General features: G+C 45.3%; 1 pseudogene; it reads left to right on the forward strand.

Annotated features, from left to right (window-relative positions):
- Positions 1-7,214: 7,214 nt before the first annotated feature.
- On the forward strand, positions 7,215-10,385 carry LOC125288366 (annotated as a pseudogene).
- Positions 10,386-10,612: the final 227 nt, after the last annotated feature.

The raw sequence follows: 10,612 nt of genomic DNA on the forward strand, positions 1-10,612 counted from the left end.
TGCTTGCTTGCACACAGACTGTGTAGGCTATCAGTTTTGTGGCGCTTTTGCGACTTTAAAAACGTGTGTATGAAAAGCGGAATTAAAAAAAAAAATCCTGCTATGTACCCACATCCCAATCCGCATCATGCGTCGCACCACATCTGGAGCCGGACAGGTGTATGGGAGCTTAGCGTCGCACGAATACAAGGGGAAACACAGTCTTTGTCAGTCGTCGCAATCCTCTTACTGTCTGGTACTGCCGTTAACAGGATCCAGCGGCAAAAGTGCTTATCGGTGCGCGGTGTCAGATTTGTGCCTAGGTAATCTGCTGTTCGGCTAACGCTCATCCAGGTATGGAACGCCACCGCTGCCGAGATCCGCCGCCACCACCACTGAGCTTCCACACTCCCGGGCTCACCTGTCTGTCTATGTAAAATACCTGCCAGCCGTTTATTCTCTCTCATCCTCGTGTGCTCAGCAGTTCTATTTATCATCTCTGTATCTGCCTTAAACAGGGACCATGAGAACCCGAAGAGTGTGTGTGTGTGTGTGTGTGTGTGTGTGTGTGTGTGTGTGTGTGTGTGTGTGTGTGTGTGTGTGTGTGTGTGTGTGTGTGTGTGTGTAGCTGTGTGCTTCAGGCAAGGCTTGAATGCCCAGCAGACATCAAACACTCCGTTTTTGAACACTATCAAAGAGTATTTTAAGCAACTTGCTCACACAGACGTCTCTGCTGAACTTACAGGTCATTGGTAATGTACCCTGAGGAGAAAAAGAAACTTGAAAACCAGACTAATGAAAACTCTCTCTGGAGAAACTGCATAAACTTCATGTAAGTTAGAGTGCAGCTTGAGTGCATCACTGTAGTTACGGGTTCATTCACTGGTGATAATCATCAAATGTTTGGAGGCTCGGCGTTGATATTGCTGCACAACCACATTTGGAGTAATCAAGGGCCCTCCCAAGCTGGTTCTAACTGACAGATATTGATCTGTTATCTCTGTTTACTGTTCTACTGTTCTGTTAATGACATATATATATATATATATATATGTATAGTGCCCTCAGGAAACACTCATCAGTTTGTTCTTGTGCTCTTAATCTCTGCCATTTCTTATGGTTAGTTAACGGGTCAGAACTTAAGGAATATGTGGCACCCTCTCTTCTCCTAGACCCCCATTCATGGTGTGTGTGTGTGTGTGTGTGTGTGTGTGAGAGAGAGAGAAAGCTTATACATATGTGCTGCATTTCTATATTCCAGTAATTGCACTTCACATTTCAAAGACAACTTGAATAAAAAAAATTTTGTTTCTCCATAGGGTGATGTATCTCATCAGCATTACAAAAAAAGATGTGAGAGGAGCAAAAACAAAGTAGATCAAATCAAATCTTTGTAGAACAACATACCCCCCTGTGATCATTAGCATTAACTAACACATTATCAACTCAGTCAAGGACACCCTATCAGGCAAGTTCAGTTTCTGTTTACAGTTTTCTTGCACTTGTGCTGTGCAATTAAGAATAAAGTCTACAGCATGAGTCAAAGCTCACCTAGATGTAGGTAGACCAGGCAAAGGATCCACTTCAGCGTTCCTTCAAGGCCACACTGTATAATTAAGGCTGATACAGGCACTTTGAAGTACTTTCTCTGGGAATTGGAGATTTTCTCCAGCCAGGTTTGGAACATCATTAGCAGTCAGCCAGCCCACCCCTTCCCCCCCGTCTGTAGTTCGCTGGTCCCTATACCCCAAACCCACTCACTACTCCCACACACACACACACACACACACACACACACACACACACACACGAAAACACACACGAACATTCCTAAAGCACCCTCTCTTGTCTTCCGTGCAGGCTTCAACAGAAATTTGCTTTCATTGTGTTTCATGTAAAGATGGATCTCACCAGCCCCATGACTCTCTGTCTCTCCTCACAGTGATTGGCTCTCGAGTAATGTGTAATTAATAATAATAGTGTAATTTTTGCTGAAATAGTGTTTTCTCACACCAGTGTGTTTCTGAGACCTTTTATTCGGCGTTGCTCTTTAACATTTCATTCTTCGTCTGATTTGGCATCTACGTTTCTCTGCGCACTCTCGGGGTGACGTGGTTAAGAGTCTATTTTTGTGATTTGTTTTTTATGTTTTGAAACTCAAAGGCTCTGACGACTCACTTGTCCATGAAGGATGAATTGACCGCTAAGGAGGGACTTGGACTGTGAGTCCCTTGGACTTGGACTTGGACTGACTTGGACTTTGGAAAATTGGGGAATACTGTGAAACTGGACACAATCATATCATCAAGCATATCACCTTCATGGCTTCAGACTACGTTGTTGGTGGTCTCATTTATTATGTCTTCTGGTTTCTTTAATTGCTCATCAACACATGTGGTTTGTGCCTGTGCGTGTTCGCGCGCGCGTGTGTGTGCATGAGTGTGTATGAGAGTGTGTGTGTGTGTGTGTGTGTGTGTGTGTGAGCGTGAGCGTGTGTGTGTGTGCGTGCGTAAGAATGTGTGTGTGTGCATGAGAGTGTTCATGCGTGCGTGAGTGTGTGTGTGTGTGTGTGTGTGTGTGAGTGTGTGTGTGTGTACGTGTGTAAACAGCCCAGTCTATGCCCACCTACGCTCCCAGCAGCTCAGGTCAGGCCGGTGGTGGTGGGTCTCTGATCTCTCTACCCGTCTGTTGTCTGGAGCCCTCCGCTCCTTATCAGTGGCGTTCACACAGCGGCGTCTGGCCTCATGTTGAATAATTGATGCGGTTTATGAAAGGCGAGCGCCATGTTCACTCAGTCGGCCCTTACGCGCCCCTTTGATCAGAAGAAAGGGGAGGGTGGGGGGGACCATGCGGAGGCTCCTGATACCATCAGCATCTGCACACCCACGTGTATAAACACACACAAATACACACACGCTCACACAGGTTTGACACAAAATCAATATGAACCACTTTGTGTGTGTGTGTGTTTATATGAAGAACTAGCTTGTTTAGGGAATTAGGAGAACCCCCCCCCCCCCCCAAAGGTCTGTGTGTGTGGGTATGAATTTAAAAAATGAATGCTAACTGAGGCCTACCATTTGACCATTCCAACATTGTAACTACCCCACACATTCTTCCAGACTTCTTCTCATCACACCTGGCTAATGCTTCCAGTGTGTCAATCCTTTAGCCATCATCTGCAACCATTCCACAGTCATGCCTATACCCTCAAATCTGCTACATATGGGTACATAAGTGTTGATTAATATGTAACTACATAAAATGAACTAAAAGATATTATTTGGACCGATTACTGTAAAATGTTTATTTATTTTACATAAATGCACACTCACATCCACACACAAATAAATAAACATTCATCTGCAGATATGAACATATTAGTAGGCTACATACATACACACTAAGTTTCTGAATTTATGCCAAACACGTCTTCTTTTCTCTCACAGACTGCATTTTGAGAAGGTCAAGACAAGAAGAAAGATAAGAGAACATGAAAGACACATCCTCCTTTTAGTGATTGACAACAAACAGACTGGCTGCAGTGTTGCATGAATAAATAAAGTAATTGCGACAAGGCATAATTGTCTGACAGAGAAGCTGTTTCCTGGCAGGATATGAAAGCTTTAGCTGAGATACATTCTCCTGATTTTCCTTCAGCCCTCATAATGTTTACATTATTTTACATCACATTATTTGTCATTTAGCAGATGCTCTGATCCAGGATGACTTGGCAGTGAAGTAACTACAGGGACAGCCTCTCAGGAGCAACTTGGGTTTAAGTGCCTCATTTAGGGGCACAATGTTGGGGATCAACTCATAACCTTTTGGGGTTCTGTTGGAAGTCCTGATCCTTGACCTTTACACCAGTGGTTCTTAAACTTTTTGTCTGGCGACCCCCCAAAAAACATGGGCCAAGTCTCGCGACCCCCTTCTCTCTAATTGGTGGAATTTGGTTTCGAAGACTGGCATTGTAAGCAAATGCAGAAAATGTCTTCTCTCATAGGTAGGCTGTGTAAACACCAAAGGCATTATGTCAATGGCAGCCTTTGACTAAAAACCTTTAGAAAAATGTCTAATCCAGACTGCAAATCATTTTGCGCGCCTCCAAAACTTTTGGCGACCATACATGTGTGATAGCTGGGTGGTTTTATATTCCTCTTCCTCCTCTCTAACAATACTTTGCATGGGCAAATAACCGTGTAACTGTCAAACTGCACACTCTGTGTTGTTTGCTCATATAAAACATGGTTCCAGACTTTGGTCCCATTGCTGACGTCGGAGGAGACTTGAGCAGATTGGGAGGTCACTCCTCATTCTGTCATGATTGATCTCACTTAGTTTGTTTAGCAAGGTTATGTGGATGTCAAGGAGTTGTGTAGGCCAATAAAGCTCTGTGGTCTCTGTGAGGGCAAATCAAATGTGCTGGTGATGTGAGGTGAGAAATGGTAAAAGGTTTACTATGCCTAAGGGTTGTTGTCTTGTTCTAAAATGTCAAGTCTATTCCTTGGGTCTGGGTCAAACAAAAATAATGTCAGGATCCTGCAGGGATTAAGAGACTTTGTGCCACCCTGGTGGCCATGCCTGCGGCCCTGACGCTCGAGTCGGCCCCGCCAACCTCTTTCTGTCCGGCCCCCTCAACCTCTGTCTCTGTCTACCCCTGTTCTTGAGTGTCTGTCGACCCGTTTGTGAATGTCCTTCCCAGTCTGTCCCCGTCTCTGTCCACGTCACCATGCCAGTCTTTGTCCCCGTCTGTGTCTCTGTTCCCAGTCCCGTCCCCATGCCCATTATTATTCTAAGTCACAATTCCAGTCACCGTTCCCGTTACTGTCCCAGTCTGCCCCGTCTTCACCTGAGTCTGCCCTGCTTGTGCCCGCCTGCTCATTCCTACCTGCCCGTTCCAGTGGTTTGTGGTTGTGGACCCACGTTGTCCTCTTCACAGTTCAGAGGAGGAAATCCTGTGAACTGAGGCTGTAGCAGATGGCAACACAGGTGTTTCTTTCATCAGTGTCATGGTGTTTTGTGTGTGGGTTGGGAGGCTGAATTCAAGTGCACACCAATTCACATTTGAAATGAGTGATATGCATAGTTTCCTGTGAGACCAATCCTTTCCATTTCGATTTTGATCTTTGAGAAAAGATAGAAAGAAAGTGTGATCAATCCCTCCTTTGCACACAGACACACACACACACAGCAAAAAGGGGAGCACTGTAACTTCAGTTGCTGTCCGTAATTGCCTGTGGATGTCTGTGTGTGCTGAGCTTTAATGAAGGACACGGCATATGTCACTGCGACTAATGACAGACATCCACTCAGAGATCAGAAGAGCGCAGTCCCCACAGATAAGGTAACATGTGTTAATATCCCTCATGGCAAAGGAGGGCTTTTCTCAGGATAATTGCTACAATGCCTCTGTGATCAAGTGCTTGTGAGTCGGTGTGAAAGTCTGTGTGTGTGTGTGTGTGTGTGTGTAAGATCCTGTTCCCCATTAGTTCTTCTAGCAATAATTAAAGGTTTCTTGCCATATTACAGTTCAGTTGTGTGTGTGTGTGTGTGTGTGTGTTTATACTATGAGTCTGCGAGAGAGACACTGCGTGGCTCTGAGTTCCTTTTCTCTCCTCTGAAGAACAGTCCAATGTAAAATAGGCCGCCACTGCACCCTGGAGTGTCTCTTTAAAGTGTTCTGAATCCATTAGCTGGAGCCCCTCTCCCCCGATGCCCCTGGCCCCAATCAGCTCGCCCTTTATTTTCTCTCCGTGCAAACGAGAACGTCCATGCAAAAGAGAGGGCTGGCCACAGTAATGCGGGCCAGTAATAAGCGATACCCAGGACTTTCCTCTAAGACTCCATCTCCAGAGGTTGGTTGTCCCTGGTTCTCCTCCTCCGTGGCTTCAGTCCGCCGCCTTTGAAACCGATTGGGCCCATTTTAATTGAATTTCATTGTCTGGGGATGTTTTTCTCTTTATTAAACTTAATTCTAGGTAACATTTGCATGTTCATTTTCTGAAGGAAGCAGGGAGTGGGGTTGACTGACCTGACCAAGGTAACCTGAGTCACCCCACAGACAAACAGACAAGGAGTAACATGCAGTAAGCAACCAACTGTTTCGTTCATACAAAACTTCCATGCTATTTCTGACATCAATAAAAACCATGCCTCTTGCCACAAAAATCAGCTATCTCTTCTGAGTGCATAGCATATTTTTCGTGATCACACCAAAAAAAAATCCATTGTTCTAAACACATCTGAGTCACGTGCTCTTTAAACATCCTCTGGCTTTGAAGGGGCTTTAGCTTCACAAACACAGGCTCCATCTCCACGCCATTGTTTTAGCTGGCTGGGTTGGTTGGCCGAGGGCTTCAAAGACAGTGTCTGAATGGAACCCCTTCTGAGGACTGGCCACTCTGACCCGGTCCATGGTCATCTGCACACAGAACAGGTGCCTGCATACTCGGGTTAAACTAGACTTTGAGGGAAAGTTATAGCAGAAAAGTGTGTGTGTGTGTGTGTGTGTCCATTTCCGTTCTCTTTCTTGCTTGCCACATCGGCCTACTACATCCTGTCCGGAAAACACTTACTGGCTTCGACAGCATCTTTGTTCCTGCATTCGACAGCATCTTTGTTCTTGTCTCATTGTCTCATTAAGAGCACTGGCTTTTGTTTCAATCTAGTCACACAGTCAGTGCAACCGACCACCTGAAACACCACGCTGCCCATGCTGCTGCAGGTCTGAGGGCCATGTTAGTACAGCCACAGAGTGTTTCAGACAATACAACTAAGAGGTGTGTGTGTGTGTGTGTGTGTGTGTGTGTGTGTGTGTGTGTGTGTGTGTGTGTGTGTTGGACCTGTGGGCCCTCAGATGTTTGAAAGGGGTTGTTCATGTAGGGCCTGGGGGCAGTGTCGCACCGCACACAGAGTTCAGAGACGGCGCTAAATTCAAAACGATTTAGTCTGAGCGTGTGACCCTGGGCTACGGCGCTTTTTGGCTTTTGAAGAGGAACTCTCACTCTTCCTCAAAGGTTAGCAGAGGGGAAAAATAGAAGAGCGAGAAGTGTCGGGTTACCTTGGAAATCTTTTTAAATTACAGAGAGCAAAGTCTGGAGAACCCACGTGTTGTGCAGGATGAACAATGGCAGCATTCTGCTGGAGCACGACTTCAAAGCACAACTCAGAAGTGAACAGAGCCCAGCTTTGTTGTCGGCCACAGGAAATCCACAGATGTTGCTCTAATATGAGACGCTTTTGGAAGCCTGTGCTAGCCTTCTAGTTGCCTCACTGTTCTCTCTCTCTCTCTCTCTCTCTCTCTCTCTCTTTCTCTAAAAGTCCCCCAAAGCATTATCAATTATTCTAGTTCTTCAGTGTAAGCATTACGTTTTGTAAAGTGCCTTCATTGAGTCGGGTCATTGGCTGAACTTCACTGGTGGGAGGTTTTCAGCAAAATAATCCCTTCAAAGCAAATGATCTTATCCAGAACACACGGACTCCTGTGTCAATGACAGGTGGCTTTCCCTAATGCATAACAAGATAAGGATCTTTGCTGAAGTCAAACTAGACTTGGCCAATGCACTGCTACTGCACCTAAAAGAAAGTGCCCTACACATTGCAGAATTTGCTGAATCTTTTCAACTTGTTATCTTTTCAACAAAAAAAGTGACTTGTACTGTTTGCCTTTGGAATGTCATGTCTCCAAAGGCGACTGAAAGGGGATCAAGTAAACAGTCCTCAGATCAAAGGCATCATTAAAGATTTAGCTTTCCCATTCGTGCTGCTACAGTTTGAGCATTCGAGAGAAAATCATGTCCATTTGCATGGCACAATTGCATAAATAGTCTATCTGCGATTTAGGACCTCTAAACGAGAATAAATTTCTGTTGCAGTCATTTGAAGATTCGTGTAGAATAGCATACCCTCCTAGGCAACTTCACAGTCAGGGAGTATGTAGGCCTCAATGACAGGTAACTCAATGCAGGTTGTTTTGTTCTACAGCCGTTTGTCATTCCCCCTGTGATGTGTTCTGTGATGAAGTTGTTCACGGACACAGCCGACGATTACACAGGCGAACAGGGCGTTACACCGTGAACTGGGGATCCTAATCTCATACAGTGAAAGGGCACGCGCCGTTTCCGAAAGCTCCCGTCGCCTCCGGTGTCTTTGATCAAGAAAATCCAATTATTTGTGTACATACATTTCGCTCATAGAGATTAATTCATTAATTGTCCCGCCTTTATCTCCACCCCATACCACCCCCTTTATAATCAGTCCTTTTATCCAGAACAACAAACACTCCGTGGGAGCTTTGTGGATTCAAAGGAGCTGCGCTCCCCTTACAAAAGAGCTGCTATTCTCTGATGATTGGGCAGCGGCAAACTTCAAAGTAATAAATCTTATTTCTTACTGGCTGGCGGCCCACCAAAGTCTTTATGACATTCTAAGAAGCGATTCCACCCTCTCCAGTTGGTCCGGGGTATCTTGTGAGTTAGAACATTAGAACAGAGTCACTCTGTGATCATTGGACAGTTTGTTATTTTTGGTTGAAGAATATATAAATGGGTGTATATTTCAAGGATTTTGTAACAGAATAAAAACACAGGTGGCCATGGGAGCAGTTGATGTCATGCGGAATGATACACTTCAAGCTTTTCTTCAGGTTTGTTGAGTTTTGTGATATTGGTAGGCTATATTTGAATTATGATAACCAAATGGCTTTTGTCACATGGTACGTAGCCTACCTACTTTTCAGCATATTCTGAGCCTAGTATAGACTAGAAGTAGGAGTAGAATTTAAACTAAACGTGAGACAAGTTTCTACTTTATCTGGAGAGCGCTGTTCAACATTTGAAGAGCAGAATTATTCTGAAAGTGGAAGTAAAACGTTCATGCAACTTCCCCGGGAACTCAATGTCTGAAAAGAATGATGTTATCCTTTCAGGATCGGACGCCAAACTCCTCACCGGAAACCACCAGGCATTCACCTCTTGCTCTTCTGGCTGCCACCTGTAACCGTATTGGGCATCATCAGAGTTCCAGCCCCGGGGAGCCTCTCCAAGTCCAGTATTCCTATGACACGACTTTGAGTTCTCCGTCAAGACTCTTCCATCCGTGGAGTAACGATGGCGTTGCGCAGGGTGCTTTCACGAATAATTCCACTTTGGGACTTTCTCCAAAAGCCCCCCTCTCCACAAATATCCACTCGTCCTTTTCTGCACATCACGAACTTCCTCTTCCTCTCACCCCACCAGCTGATCCGGGATATCCGTATGATTTTCCACCGGTCAAGATGCTGCCTTGTTCTGTGCAATCACTGCAGGCGAGTTGCACGCCCACATATGTCCCGACTGTAACTTACACAGCTACGACAGCGTCCATAGCAGCCTCGATGTCAAGTTTTGTTCCAGGACATGGACATGGTCTGGTTCATAGCCAGCAATCCAGACATCTACCGCAGGGCATCAGGGAGGATATTCCATGGTGGAGTTTACAGCAGGGGACCCACGTCAGTCATTCCACGTCTCTCACCGCGCACCGGTTCCCATTGCAGAGAGGTTTGGTTTTGGGACATACAGAGTTTGCGCACTATCAGACACAGATTGCGGCTCTGTTCCATTCGAAATCGTCACTTAGTGGCGCGCGCAGATGTCGTAGGTGCAGGTGTCCCAACTGCCAGAACTCCAGCCCTTCCACAGAAGAGCCCGGAAAGAAAAAGCAACACATCTGCCACATTCCGGGCTGTGGAAAGGTTTACGGCAAAACTTCGCATCTCAAAGCGCACTTACGTTGGCACTCAGGTGAGCGGCCGTTCGTGTGCAACTGGCTGTTTTGCGGGAAGAGTTTCACGCGCTCCGACGAGTTGCAGAGACACCTGCGCACACACACGGGTGAGAAGCTTTCGCCTGTCCGGACTGTTGCAAGCGCTTCATGCGCAGCGACCACCTGGCCAAGCACGTGAAGACGCACCAGGGCAAGAAGGGCAGAGTGCCACACCGAATCTTCGGTCAAGTGAAAAGGGAGGACACAAGAAACTACTGAATCAACTTTATAGCCTACTAAATGGATTTAGTATCCCGGGAAAATAAGATATGACAATTGTGCCATTAACCTGGATGGAAAAAAAAGAAATGGAACTTTTGGCTATTTCTAACTTTTTACAATTTTCACAGTGCGCTGTTGGGTAGCCTACAAATCAAAATCTGACAGCCAACAAACAATGGCTGCCTAACTGACACTTGACACACATCAGTTTGTAAATAGACATATTTGAAAGCTTTTGTTGAACAAAAGTCTATGTATCCTTTAGTTCTTTCTGGGGTGGTTAATGCATGTTGAATACAAATTAAGTTTTATGAAATGAAGTAGCCCGAATACTCGAAACCGAATGAATTAAAAACAATAAAGTCACATTCGCACAACTGTAGTCAAACTGCACATTTCTTCTCGTGACAGCCACAGGTCTAGGCTGAATGTCAAATGTTGATTTAGGTAGGCCTAGCCTAGCCTACTTTGACTGCCATGATGATTTGTTACTGTGCGTATGTTGGTGTTATTCATGTTTTATGAACAGAACGTATCAAATCTAGCTAGGACCAATAGAATCTAGATAAATAGCCTAGGCCTACTTTCCAAAGAAAATGGTAAC

This window comes from Alosa alosa, chromosome 23 (assembly GCF_017589495.1).
Source record: "Alosa alosa isolate M-15738 ecotype Scorff River chromosome 23, AALO_Geno_1.1, whole genome shotgun sequence".
In the NCBI taxonomy this organism is placed as follows: domain Eukaryota; kingdom Metazoa; phylum Chordata; class Actinopteri; order Clupeiformes; family Clupeidae; genus Alosa; species Alosa alosa.